We start from the raw sequence: 15,327 nt of genomic DNA, 5'->3' as shown, positions 1-15,327 counted from the left end.
GCCTTATGGCTCATTTGTAAAAATCAGTTTCTATCAATTTCCTCCACCGAGAGTCCAAAGCAACAGTCTCTGTATTCGAGATCGGCTCCAACAGCCCGAAATGATTTTTCATCGGTGTTTTTCGCCTCTCCGTTTAACCGCCGCCGCTGTTTCGTTTGTATGGGTCCTTCTCGAGTTAGGGACGAAACCCTAATCGTAGTGGGCCGGTCACTTTCCTGGTTTTTGGGTCAGAGAATATATTTTTTGTTATTGGGCCTGAAGAGCCCAGTAAGGAACCTGTTGAATTTGGGCCAGGTTTTACTTAGGCTAATAAACATGGGCCAGCTTTTGCCTTCCTGGTTTTTGGGCCAGTGTTTAGACTCTTTGTTATTGGGCATGTTGAAACCTAAACGATCCCCATGTTTATGTAGTAGTAATTTTGCTCTAGTCACTCTATTGTTTGATAGTGATAATTTGTCGTTTATCAAGAGATCTTGTTCGGCAATGGGGATACTCTTATTTTTCTACTTTGAAAATCCGGTTTTAGAGAACCGCGAGAATATATGGGATCAGATATTAAGGCGTAAAACCAAACTCATTCACACTGCTGGTAATCATAGTTTGTTATGGCCATTGGTGTCCGGTTTCAACATGTCAATATTCAAGATTGGGAGTATGTATCAAGGTGATAAAGGCATGACTGGAATGTTTACCATGGATCTTTTGTTTTCCGACTCCATTCTTTCCTCCCCTGAGGAGAGACATGGCTTTAACTTCCTCTTTGTTGAAAGAGAGACCTTTTCGGCTAGCATCCCTCACTGGCGAAGCAAATTTCTATTGTGTCTTCTCCTGATGAGAAGCTTAGTTGAGCTCCAAAACTCTCTGTTTTCTCTCATGATTACATACACTCCGTCGTCTCTTTATCACAAACGACGCGAACTTATAGACCTCCAACTTCCGACTCATCTCATAACCAATCTCTCCGTCGAATCTAGAATTTTCTCGGGCGTTCTCCGTAGATCTTTACCACCGTGTACCACCGCGAAACTCTCCTCCGCATCCTCCGCCGGTTCTGCGGCTTCCCCCAAGTACCGTTTTAGTTCTTTTAAATCAGTTGCCGCAATTTGCATCATTCCTCCAGATCTGATGAGGCCACGAAAATACATAATGAATATGGGTCATCTCTTGCTCATACTAATGAATTTGGCCCAGCTTTTGTCTTCCTGGTTTTTGGGCTAGTGGTTAGTCCCTTTGTTTTTGGGCTTGTTGAAACTAAAAAGATTAGTATGTTTCTGTTTAGATGTTTCTAAGAATAAGAATCCGCAAATTTTCAATGGATATCATTATCGATTGGATAGTAATTTCGCTCTGACCACTCTATTTTTTGGGAGTGATCAATTGCCGGTTATTAAGAGACCTTGTTCGAAAATTTGGATGCTCTTATCTTGCGACTTTGAAAATCCGGTTTCAAAGAACCGCGATAATAAGAGGGATCGAATATTAAGGTGTGAAACCAACCACATTCTTCATTTGGGTAATCACAGCTTGCTAAGGCCAATGGCGTTTGGTTGCAATAAGTCAGTTTTCAAGGTTGGGAAAATGAATCAAGGTGGTCAGGGCATGATTGGAATATTGACCCTAGATCTATCTTTTCCCGACTCGATTAATTCCTCCCGTGAAGACATGGGTTTAACTTCCTCTTTGATGAAAGAGAGACCTCTTCAGCTAGCATCTCTCACAGGCATGGTAAACGTCTAATGTGCCTTCTCCTGAGAAGCTTAGTTGAGTTCCAAAACACTATGCTTTCTATGGTGATTCCCTTCACGAGACGAGGAGGTTTTTTGTACCCTTTTACATCATTCATACTCACGGACACTAACCTTCTGTGTATCTCTTTGCTTGGTTCGAGAATTCTGCTTACAATTGTTTGGTTTCGCTCCTTTCTCTTTATCGACGACTTTGGACTTTGGATCGCGAGATTTTCTTCTCGTCCTTTTTGCGACCCCCCTTTTCAGGGAATGAATGCTCATGCACTTCAGGCGCAATATTGGAAGTTTAAAACTGCTTGGAATCTTTTGTATTCCTTGTGGCAATGGTTACCATGGAGCTTGGCATTCTAGAAAAGGACAGCCCTCCGCATCTACGAGAATCCTCCCTTCGTGGTGGAACTCCTTATTAGTAGTATTTCTATATCTTTTGCTGTAACTCTTCAGTCTAGGTTTATTCCTCGTATTTTTAATGGTCGGGCTGTTTGCTTAGCTAAGAAAGCCCGAGCCCGTAATTGTTGGTGTCGGATCCCACACCAGAGGTCCAGGACCAACCAAAGATTGCCACGTAATCAGGGTAGCGGCCCATAAAGGATAAAGCCCATCGGACCCACGAGTCAAAAGAACAATCGAAGTGGTAACCACCATAAGGAGAATTCGAAGTGACTGCACCTCGACACGAGTCCGGAGACGAGGTCATGATTAAAGTCGGTCCAAGGACATTTGGGCCGAAAGGCGAGGCCCATAAGGATCAGAGTCAACTCGAATTCAAACGTTGAGCATTAAAGTCAAGGAATCAAAACGGACACATTTAAGAAGGAATAATTGTACTTAATTACTCATTTTAATGTCGTTTCTCTATGTATAAATATGAAGGCCAATGGCCATGTAAAAGGGATCTTCCTCTGAAGAAAGAAATACTATAGCAATTTTCACAGCAATTTATAAGTTTTTACATATTCATTTTTGTCCCTCAAGAGTAATCTTTTCTACTTAATAAAAATACTTGAGTGTGTGAATCCGACATCCACATTTTGGCGCCGTCTGTGGGGAAATAGGATTCTTGAGTGGTCAGATTTTTCTTTATTACACTTCCGAGATAAGCAACAATGTCCGGAGGAGACACCGTTGAGACATCATTGGCTGAAACCCTCAAAGCTATGCAGCAAACCATGTCGGACATATCACAAAAGTTCTCGGATGTGGAAAAGGTCGTCGATACGTTGCAAACATCCCAGGTATCTCTTAGTCAAAACGTCAATACTATACAAACTCGTGTTCGCTCTTTAAGTGCAGGAAACCTTGTGGGAATCCGAAGAGGGATATTCAACTCGCCAAGTTCCGCTGCACGAAATGAAACCAGCGGATAAACAACTCCCGGTGCTACTAATAATGTAGTTCAGACATTGGAAGAGGAGACACAGCTCGGAGATGAAGAACAACTTGCAGCTCAATACGAGCAGGAGAACCATGACCAGTTCGAGACCATGAGGAAGGTTAGCCAGGAATTAAAAGAAATGAAATCAAAATTTCATCAAGCTACAAGTTCGGAGCCAGACATCAATCGAGTCATTGAAGAAGCTAGGCGAACACCTTTCATCTCGCGAATTGCAAGTTTGAGGATCAAAGATTCCCGGAAACTCAAGTTGGACCCTTACAGCGGATTGGAGGATCCAAAAAGCTATCTCGCAGCTTTTCTGATCGCTGCTGGAAGAGTCGAATTGGATGAAGCTGATGAGGACGCAGGCTACTACAAGCTTTTTTCGGAGAATCTATGTGGCCAAGCTCTAATGTGGTTCACCCAATTAGAGCCGGGTTCGATCAGCAATTTTGACGAACTATCAGCCGTATTCTTAAAGCAATACTCCATCCTTATGGATAAAAGCGTTTCGGATGCCGATCTTTGGAACTTATCGCAAGGATCTAATGAGTCACTTCGAGTTTTCATCACCAAATTCAAGGGAGTGCTGTCAAAGCTCCCAAGAATCTCGCAGCAATCAGCTTTATCTGCCCTACGAAAAGGATTGCGACATGATTCAAGGTTTAAAGAAGACTTAATACTTCATAAACCAGACACAATTCAGGATGCACTCTTTCGCGCGAACAACTGGATGGAGGTAGAGGACGAAAAAGAAAGTTTTGCCAAAAGAAATAAACAAGAAAAGCCGGCAATCACCGTCCCTACCAAGAAGTTCGAGCCTAGGGAGAGCAAAGGACCAAGGAAATTTGGGTCGCAACCCTTCAACAGTACCGTCGGAAAGCAATTCCAAGGGAAAGGAAGATCAAACACTTGGGTCCGTGATGAAAGTCTATATTGCGACATTCATAAAGTAACCGGACATTTAACCAAGGATTGCAGCGTTCTTAAAAGGCACCTCGCAGAGCTTTGGGCTAGTGGAGATCTTTCCAAATTCGATATAAAAGATTTTGTGAAGGAATACCACGAAGCAAAGGAAAGTTCCAAAGATCAAAATTCTAAAAGACCAAGGTTAACCAACGAGGAAGAACCAAAGAATTCTAAGGGTAAGATCAATGTTATTCTAGGAGGTTCCAAATTTTGCGGAGATTCGATAAGTTCCATCAAGAAACATAGACGAAATATCCTACTCAAAGCAAGCTTAAGCGAAGAAGTCGATTTTCAAGGTGCATCAATATCATTTAATGAAGAAGAAACGCGGTACCTCGAAAGACCTCATGATGATGCTCTAGTCATTACCCTTGACGTTGCCAACTTCGAAGTATCAAGGATCCTTATAGATACAGGCAGTTCGGTCGATTTGATCTTTTTAAGTACTCTAGAAAGAATGGGAATTAGTCGGGCGGATATAGTGGGGCCTCCGTCTCCATTAGTTGCATTCACAAGTGAATCAGCCATGTCTCTCGGGACAATCAAGCTACCGGTCCTTGCCAAAAAAGTATCGAAGATCGTGGACTTCGTTGTCTTCGATAAGCCCGCAGCTTACAACATTATCCTCGGTACTCCCTGGATTTATCAAATGAAAGCAGTCCCCTCTACATATCATCAATGTATCAAATTTCCAACGTCAAGAGGAGTAGAAACAATTCGGGGAGACCAAGAAGCTTCACGGACGTGTTATCTAGCTAGCCACCGTATGAAGATTCAATAGCAATTAACGAAGCCCGAAAAAGAGGGACTAAGAACAAAATTTCCTAACGGGCAAAAGAAAGATGATGTAGTAATCGAAGTGGTGTTGGAAGAAGACGAGCCGGACCGGAAAGTTCGAATTGGGGCAACTTTGACTGGCCAAATAAGAGAAGCTTTGATCGAACTCTTAAGGAAAAACAAAACATCGTTTGCATGGTCAGCAGCGGACATGCCTGGATCCAAGCTTCAAACCGGTGAAACAAAAAAGAAGAAAGCTTGGAGTGGAGCAAGCGAAAATAGTAAATGACGAAGTGGATAAACTTTTAAAGATAGGGTCCATAAGAGAAGTGCAATATCCGGAATGGGTAGCAAACACTGTCGTTGTCAAGAAAAAGAATGGGAAGGATAGGGTTTGCATCGACTTCACAGACCTCAATAAAGCATGTCCCAAAGATAGTTTCCCGCTCCCACATATAGATCGACTTGTAGAGTCCACCGCTGGGAACGAGCTGTTAACATTCATGGATGCCTTCTCGGGTTATAATCAAATAATGATGAACCCCGAAAACTAAGAAAAAACGTCGTTTATCACTGATAGAGGTATCTATTGTTACAAGGTAATGCCTTTTGGTTTGAAAAATGCAGGAGCAACATATCAACGGTTGGTTAACAAGATGTTCCATAATCATCTCGAAAACAATGGAAGTCTACATAGATGATATGTTGGTTAAATCGTTAAAGAAAGAGGATCACGTTAAGCATTTAGAGGAATGTTTTGATATTCTCAATAAATATCAAATGAAGCTGAACCCGGCGAAGTGCACATTTGGAGTCCCATCCGGAGAATTTCTTGGCTATATCGTGACAGAAAGAGGGATTGAAGCCAATCCAAATCAAATTAACGCTTTTCTAAATATGCCATCTCCAAGAAACTTCAAGGAAGTACAACGGTTGACTGGGCGGATCGCGGCTTTGAATCGTTTTATCTCAAGATCAACAGATAAGTCGTTACCTTTCTACCAAATCCTAAGAGGAAACAAAGGATTCCTTTGGGATGAGAAGTGTGAAGAAGCTTTTGGGCAGCTTAAGGCATATTTAACCACTCCACCCATATTGTCTAAGCCAGAAGTGGATGAAAAGCTTTATTTATATATATCAGTTTCAAACCATGCGATTAGTGGAGTCTTGGTGCGGGAAGACCGCGGGGAACAGAAGCCGATTTACTATGTAAGTAAGTCGATGACGGATCCAGAAACCAGATATACAATGATGGAAAAACTCGCACTCGCGGTGGTGACCTCGGCTCGGAAGCTACGCCCGTACTTTCAATCCCATCCGATTGAAGTATTAACCAACCAGCCACTCCGAACAATACTTCATAGTCCAAGTCAGTCCGGACGTTTGGCGAAATGGGCGGTGGAATTAAGCGAGTACGACATAGAGTTCAAAAGCCGGATCAGTATGAAGGCTCAGGTCTTAGCAGATTTCCTGACCGAACTACCAATACCTGGAACGATAGAACAACCGGAGAACCAAACTTGGAAATTACACGTAGATGGGTCTTCAACAAAACAAGGATCCGGAGTGGGAATCAAGTTGGAGTCTCCAACATCAGAAATTCTAGAACAGTCATTCCGATTGTTATTCAATGCCTCCAACAACGAGGCAGAATACGAAGCCCTGATTGCCGGACTTCGATTGGCACAAGGAGTTGGTGCTAAAAAAATAGTGGCTTATTGCGATTCGCAATTAGTAGTTAACCAGTTTAATGGAGACTATGAAGCCAAAGACTCAAGAATGGAAGCATACCTCGAAGTGGTGAAGGATCTATCTAAAAATTTCTCGAAATTCGAATTAATCCGCATACCTCGGGGAGAGAATACAACTGCGGATGCACTTGCCACATTAGCGTCAACATCAGATCCTGAGTTGAAAAGAGTTATTCCAGTGGAATGCATTTCGGAACGAAGCATTCAAGATAGCAAAGAAACCCTCGCCATTACAAGGTCTCGAGCAGCGGCACGCGACCGTGGCGAACCAGAAATCGAACCGCCACCCAACAAACGGAGGAAGTCAAAGGGATCAAATACATCTAACAAGGAACCCGTTGTCTTAGCTGAAGATGTGATTCCAGAAACAATGTTAGAAACCGAACCGTTAATCGAGGAGGATGTTCTTGAACCAAACGAACATCCCGAGCCAGAGCCACGATTATTTCACAAGGTTGACCAAATTCCGGCTAAAGACTGGGGGGCTGACTGGAGGGAGCCAATAAAGCACTACATTATGACAGGCGAGCTCCCAAAGAATAAGTGGCAAGCCAGAAAAATGAGAATCGTTAGTGCGAAATTTTGTCTGTCAAAAGACACATTGTATAGACGAGGTGTCAGTGACCCTTACCTATTATGCATTTTTGGGCCCGAAGTCGAAATCGTTATGAGCGAAGTGCATGAAGGATTATGTGGGAGTCATTCTTCAGGAAGGGCTATGGCTTTTAAAGTTAAAAGAATGGGATATTATTGGCCCACTATGATTACAGATTGTGTTAAGTTCGCCCAAAGATGCAAGCGCTGCCAACTCCATGCACCATTGATCCATCAACCGTCGGAATTATTCTCCTCCATTTCCGCCCCATACCCGTTTATGAGGTGGTCAATGGACATCATTGGACCATTGCACAAATCAACTCGAGGTGTACAATACCTTTTAGTCCTTACGGACTACTTTTCGAAATGGATTGAAGCTGAGGCGTATGTTGGTATCAAGGATTCGGCGGTGAAGACCTTTATTTGGAAAAACATTATATGTCGACATGGAGTTCCATACGAAATAGTCACTGATAATGGACCACAATTCATTTCACACGAGTTTGATGCCTTTTGTGCGGACTGAGGAATCAAAGTTAGTTATTCTACTCCACGATATCCGCAAGGGAACGGTCAAGCTGAAGCCGCGAACAAGACAATATTAAGCAATCTCAAGAAACGCTTAAGTCATCTAAAGGGAGGATGGTATGAAGAACTCCAACCCGTCTTGTGGGCCTATCGTACAACCCCTAGGCGACCTACAGGGGAAACTCCATTCTCTTTGGTTTATGGCATGGAGGCGGTAGTACCAGCTGAACTCAATGTGCCCGGACTTCGCCGAACAGAAGCACCGTTAAATGAGGAAGAAAATTCAGCAATGCTTAATGATTCACTAGATACCATAAATGAAAGACGTGATCAAGCTTTGATTCGGATCCAGAATTACCAGCAGGCAGCAGCCCGGTATTACAATTCTAAAGTTAAAAGTAGACCGTTCTTCGTGGGAGATTATGTATTAAGGCGCGTCTTTGACAACAAAAAAGAAGAAGGTGCCGGTAAACTCGGTATTAATTGGGAAGGACCTTATATTATTACCGAAGTGGTTCGGAACGGTGTTTATAGGTTGAAAGACTTAGAAGACAATCCAGTCAAGCGACCTTGGAATGTGATCAACCTAAAGAAGTTTTATGTTTAAAGCTACATGCATTGTTTATGTACATGAACTACGGTGTGACTTGATCCCGAAATGGGTACGTAGGCAGCTCGGAAACGAGTTCAGCTATTAATAAAAATTTGTTTTATTTCTTTATTAAAGGAAAAAGGTTCGACTGTGCGAACAAATGAAGCAAATAAAGGTTCGGCTATGCGAACATACAAGAGATTGGAAATAGAGCGTTTATTCAAAAGACGGAATGTCCCTCATCGTACACTTCGGACTATGAAAATCTTGTTGACGAGCAGAACACTTCAACTCCTTGACCAGCAAGATCGAGGATTGGCATCATGCAGTGCGGAATTCGAGCAAAATAAGAGATTCCAAGCTCAATCCACTCTCCAGGGTGAGATTCAAGGATGTGAAGATCTCTTGACACCATAGTAAGCATGCGTTGCATCCGGTTAATCCTCTTCCGGAGTCTCCTCTTTTGCAACATAAGCTTCCGGTGTTGAAGCTCGAGCGCCTCTATGAACGCCGTCGCTGTTCCTTGGTCTCTGATTGGGAGATCCCTGATCAAAGCACATGGGGCTCGGATCTGAGATCTCAAGAAGCCGCGAAGTGGAGGAGGCTGCCTGCTTGGCTCATTTGGAACATCTTCGTTTATCATTCCGATTCTGGAGAAGTCGGGCATAGATTCTGAACAGCGAAGATTGAACTCCATACCTACTAAAATGAAAAGAATGGTGAGGAGTAAAGGGAAATTGAGACTATAATTTATAGGAACGTCATATCCCTAGCAAGCTGCGGGTTCTATCCTAGGAATGGAGTGATTCGCGGAGAGATTTATGCCCTCGAACAGATCCTGCATTAAAAGACGCATCTCCGAGAATATTTGAAAAGAAAGGAAAGTTGCAAATGTTTCCATAAATAAAAAGGAGCCGAAGCCCATTACGAGTTTAAATAAGTAAAGAAGTTAGAGAACATTTATGGAAGAGGCTCAGGAACAGGCTCCTTCATCGCCAGTTTAGTCTTCGAAGTGGACGCCTTGTTCTTGGCATCCACTTCGGGATGATCCCGAACGCGTTTCCGACAGGTGCTGACCTCCTCTTCGTCTTCTTCTTCGCTGTCAGATGGAACGGCGCAGACGGGGGCGTTCACGGGACCCGGGACTCCTTTAGCGCGGAGATACATCCGAAGCACCTTCGGGATCTCAGCGACAGAGTCAAAGTTCCGCCATTCCCATTGAAAGGGATCACTTTCCAAGGCCCGTATCTTCCTCTCCACCCGAGCAATGCGAGCCTCGAGTGTTTGCCTTTTAAGGCCCAGCCGTTGCCTCTCTTCACACAAGCGACGGTGCTTGTCGGCAACCTAGCATAAAGATGAATGAATAAGATGAAACAAAAAGTTTTTAAATCAAAAACTTTAAATATTTACCTTGTCAATAAAATCGCAAGCCTCTTTCTTCTCCTTTGAAGGAAAGTGAAAGACGACGTGGGGGAAAAGAACGCCGGCCGGTTCAAAGCCATCGCCGGACAAGAAAAGTGGGCTGCCGGGATCAATGGGGGCTACTTTTTTGTTTTCCATTCTCGAAATATTTCTCAAGTAAGATTCTAAAATCGTGTTTAAATAAAGCTTAGAAGTAGGTAAGCCTTTATTTATAATGATTTAGGGTTTGTCTTGGAACCATAAATCCAATAATGGTAGTGTGCCCGAGTGGTTTAAACTATTTTTGGAAAATCGAGAAAAGGCAGTTATTGCATTAAAGACGAGCCGTTTTCCCTACTTTTAAGAAATAAGAAGGGAGAGAGCAACCGGCGCATTAACTACAAAATTTTCTAAGGCTCAAGCCCAATAAATTTATCGAGTTGACTAAACCCGAAGTGGGGAACTCGCTTTAAGCCGAGCTCAGTTCTCGCATTCTAAAGAGAAAGGTCTGATCAACCTAAAAATCTCGAAAGCATAACCACAAGGCCACAAAAGGTTAAAAGCGGACTTTGCAAACCCGCACATAGTTTTAACCAAACCCCCTTGGGTCATAACCTAGAAAGGTTTAAAAGCCTACTCAGGCAAATATCTTGTTCAAAAGAAATATTAAAGCCTCCTTAGGCAAAAAATAAGTTCGAAATTAAGTTTAAACTAAATGGGACAATCCCCAGTTTAAAGTGGACACAGCCACTACGGATCGACCTCCACCTCGGACTCCGGCTCAGTTGTCAAAGTTTCACTCGCCTCCTTAATTGGCGCTTGATCAGATGAAGCCCCCTGACCACCCTCCGCAGTACAACCATCCTCCGGCACCGCAGGAACTTCGGGTGGGACAACGTCTTCCGTTTCACTTGAGCCTAGGAAAAATAATTCCAGTCAATCAAAGGTACAAGGTAAGAAAAGGTAATGAGTATCAAGAGCCAAAAGTTACCTGCCCAGTCTAGACCCGATTCAATTATAGGAGGAGATTCTGTGAAGAATTCCTCAAAGTCAAGCGGGTTGAAGGTCGAAGTGGGAAGAGCTGCCAAGCGACTCCGTTTTTCAGAAAGATTAGTTGACAGTTCGGTCCTTTCTTGCTCCTCGGAGAATTCCGTATCATGGATTTGATCCAACAGAATCAGGTTGCTCTCGTGCTCCTTGACGTCTGATTCCAAATCTGACCTAGCCTTCTCGGTCTGCATGAAGCGGATGGCCCCTTGGATCAACTCCATCCCGCGTCCCTTAACTTCCTTTCTGGCTTTCGATGCCGACCTTGCCAACTCGGAATCACGCAATTTGGCAATCGCCTTGTACTTCGCGTTAAGCTCAATGAGTTGGTTATTCAGGGTATCGGCGGTTGATTCGGATTCGTGAAGCCTACCCTGAACACCAGAAAGCTCATCCTGGAGTTTGAAATTTTGGTCGTACTGATCCTGCAGCTCCCCCTTAATCTTCGCCAGCTCGGATGTTAAACTGTCGACTTTGTCCTCCAGGTCGTGCTTAGAGCCGGTAGAAGAGCTTAGTTCAGCCTCAAGAGCAGAAAGTTTTTTCTTCCACGCGTCAATCTCCTTTTCCTGACCAAGGACCAGCCCCTCATAATGTTCAACCATGTCGTTAAGCTCACCGTTAGCCTGCCATTATGCATGAAATTGAGATGATGAGGCATTTCGATGAACGGCAGCACAATCGGAAAATTAAAGCGAAACTAACCCGAGATGAATGATAAGCATGGAGCAAATAGCGTTCACGAATCGCAGGGCGCCACTTGTCGAAGTCTGGCAAGGTCGAACCCGATCGGGTCTTGAAGCATCGGAAAACGCTGCCTTCCTTCTCCATAGCTACAAAGGAGGAAGAGTTGTAAAAATTGGAATCTGAATAGAGATAAAAACTTTTGAGACTGTGTAAATCATCAAACCTGAAAGCGATTTGACTTGAGGGACAAGAGCAGGCTTTAACCTCGAGGAAGCATCTCGGGATTCAGAATCTCCTTTTGTTGGAGATGCGCTCCGTGCAGTCTTTTTACTTTCAGGCAGGGAAGAGGAAGACATTTCAACCGGTCGTGGAGGACCCATTGGTTCAATAGGAGGGGATGATCGAGGTGAACGGTCAGTCCGGGGCCTTGACTTCTCCCTTCGCGGGGAAGAATCACTACGAGAGGACTTGTCTCTCTTCCTACGAACCAAGTTCTTAAGTGGTTTGTTGCTAAAGACATCTCGGGGGGGACGAGGTGAATCACGGCGAGGAGATCGGTCCCTCCGAGGAGAACGTGAGTCACGATGATCACGACGGGGAGTTAATCTGAAAGAAGCAACAGATCTGGCTCCTTCGGTGCTGCCATCATCAACCAGCAGGGTCCTACTGTAGTCCTTCTTATCTATAGAAGTCGCGAGAAACTTTTTCTTCTCCTCACAAGCCTCAGCTACCGGTTTGGAAAGCACCTTACGCTTGGCCGCAAAAGCCCGAGATGACATCCCCTGAGTTGAGGGAGGAGGCGGAAGTTGGTGAAGTTGACCCGGTGGACTCATCCTGAGCTTGTGGTTAGCTTCTAGGAATCGTTCAAGAGTGAAAGAATTCCAAAGGGTTTCCCCTTCGAGGATTATCTTGAAGAATTCGATGAACCCTTCGGATGGGAGGATGGAAGCGATGAAAGCTGCGAAATGAAACAACAGTTTTAGTCAATAAAGATAATAAAACAACCGGAAAAGATATATGCGACCTAATCTCTACCAGGCTTTGCAGACCACTTCGATGGGAGTAAATTTGCAAGATTTCCAATCGAAGCGGGAGTTTTCTTAATCAGAAACCAAGGATGGTGCCAATTTTCATCCTTGTTTGGAAGGTGCGAGATGATGTTTCTATTAGCGTTCGGATACGCTGAGAAGTACCCCGTCTTCTTCGATGAACTTCTTACGCTTAGAAGCTCATTTAGTTCAGTGACTCCGATAACATATCCGGCCTCCGCCGCGATTGTTATAATTCCGAGGATAGTACGAAGAAGATTAGGGGTTAATTGAGGAAGAGCAATTTCAAGAGCCGCTAGGTATCGAACTAGGGCTTCGGGAAGAGGAAAGGTCAGCCCGCAACCTTTAAAATAGATCTCGTATACACAGAAGTAGCCGTCGCGGTGGCTTTCTAGGGACTCCGTAGGATCAGCTATCTGCGCCTCTGCCATAATTCCCGGTGGGATTTGGCAGAGTCCCTTCAATCGCTCAAGGGATTGAAGGGTGCAGGTGGATCTATAGTGCGGACCGGCAATGTCATTAGGGCGGGTGCACTCATCATTGCTAGAACGCCTCTCATCGAAGGACGGAGACTCGGGTCTATCGGAATCGGAAGTCATTGGGAATTTCAAGTTTCGCCAAAAAAGAAAATTTGGAGAGAGAAGAAGAAGGAGTTTTAACCACAATGATCAAGAGTAAAAGAAAGAATGAAAAAGAAAGTTACCTCAAGCTAGGTGATAATCATGAAACCGTCTTGGGAATCGTGGAAGAAGTGGGAAGGTTTTTTCCCGCTTTAATAGTAAATAATTAAGATACGGTCATAATGATGACAGATGTCACTCGAGTAGAAATGGCTAGTGCCGAAATTAAAGGAGTGATGAGATTTTCGGCGGGAAATCAGAAAGATTTTCGAGCGCAATCTTTGGTCATTTAAGCATTTAAAGTCCTCCGAATTGGAATGACACTTCGAAGAACTTGGGGGGCTAATTGTTGGTGTCGGATCCCGCACCAGAGGTCCAGGACCAACCAAAGATTGCCACGTAATCAGGGTAGCGGCCCATAAAGGATAAAGCCCATCGGACCCACGAGTCAAAAGAACAATCGAAGTGGTAACCACCATAAGGAGAATTCGAAGTGACTGCACCTCGACACGAGTCCGGAGACGAGGTCATGATTAAAGTCGGTCCAAGGACATTTGGGCCGAAAGGCGAGGCCCATAAGGATCAGAGTCAACTCGAATTCAAACGTTGAGCATTAAAGTCAAGGAATCAAAACGGACACATTTAAGAAGGAATAATTGTACTTAATTACTCATTTTAATGTCGTTTCTCTATGTATAAATATGAAGGCCAATGGCCATGTAAAAGGGATCTTCCTCTGAAGAAAGAAATACTATAGCAATTTTCGCAGCAATTTATAAGTTTTTACATATTCATTTTTGTCCCTCAAGAGTAATCTTTCCTACTTAATAAAAATACTTGAGTGTGTGAATCCGACATCCACAGTAATTGTATCTTTTTCCATGTAAGCTCATCGGTTCCTGATTGGCTCTCCCCAGAGGAAAGTCTTTTCTTCCCGATAACTTAATAAAATGGTGTTTGACGTAAAAAAAAAAAAAAAGCAAAGAAAGGGAATCGCAGAAGAAACTGCAAAGCTAGAGAGATTGGGGAAGACAAATAACTTAATCATTCTCAATGTATGTCAGGTCTTGAAATGTCAAAAGAGATGCATGTCGCAATCTCCTCCCAACATGAAGAAGCTAATATGACATCACCTAGCAGCTAAATAGAGGCATCTGAAATCTATCAACTGGTAATACTAGAAAAGTGGGTAGAATCAATTTTCCAAGGGTTGGCTGATTTTTCAGCCCTATACTAGTTGCAATCTCAGCTTTCCACCTCAAACTTTTTACCTCTGAAAAAACCACCAAAAAAACTTTAATCTCAATAAAACTACACGTACTTTCGGATTTGTTCGTAAAACTACGCTTCCAATTGAACCGATCAATTAACCGATAATATTTAATCCGGTTTGACTTACCCAGAATTTTGACCAAAATTAATCGATTTTGACTCAATTTTAACCCAATTTTGACCCAAAATCAAATATAAAAGAAATTTTTTTTTTTCTCTATAAATAAATTTATTTATTTATTTTTATAAAAAATTAAAATAATAAATTATAACGTAATTTTATCAAAAAAAGATTTAAAAAAAAAAACCACAAAAGAATTATATAATAAAATTTTGGTATATACTTTTGGTAATATTACAAAAAACTAAAATAATAATTTTTTTTGGCAATCATAATATATGACCTTTGAATTTTGTATATTATGAAATTCAAAGTATATGCAAAACTCATATATATATATATATATATATATATATCCTTAAACACCACAAATCAAAGTATATATTATGATATTTATAAATTCATTTTTCTTTATAGATTCAGTTTTTTTTTTATAAATTCAAAGGTCGGTTATATATATATATATTTATATAATATATATATATATATATATATATATATATATGGGGGTTTTAAAAAGAAAAATGCGTATGAATTTTATATATATATTATACCAAATTCATTATATATATATAAAAATGAATTTGATTTGTGGTGATATTCAAAATATACATTTTATTTTTGGCAATCATTTCTCTTTTATAAATTCAAAAGTCATTTTTCTTTCTAAAATCACAATAATATATATATATATATATATATATATATATATATATATATATATATATATATATATATATATATAACCCCCCTTTGTTTTTTTAAAAAGAAAAATATATTTATAATATATTACCAA

Source organism: Arabidopsis lyrata (genome assembly GCF_000004255.2).
Source record: "Arabidopsis lyrata subsp. lyrata unplaced genomic scaffold ARALYscaffold_6, whole genome shotgun sequence".
NCBI classification, from domain to species: domain Eukaryota; kingdom Viridiplantae; phylum Streptophyta; class Magnoliopsida; order Brassicales; family Brassicaceae; genus Arabidopsis; species Arabidopsis lyrata.
This window is presented reverse-complemented; position numbering follows the sequence as displayed.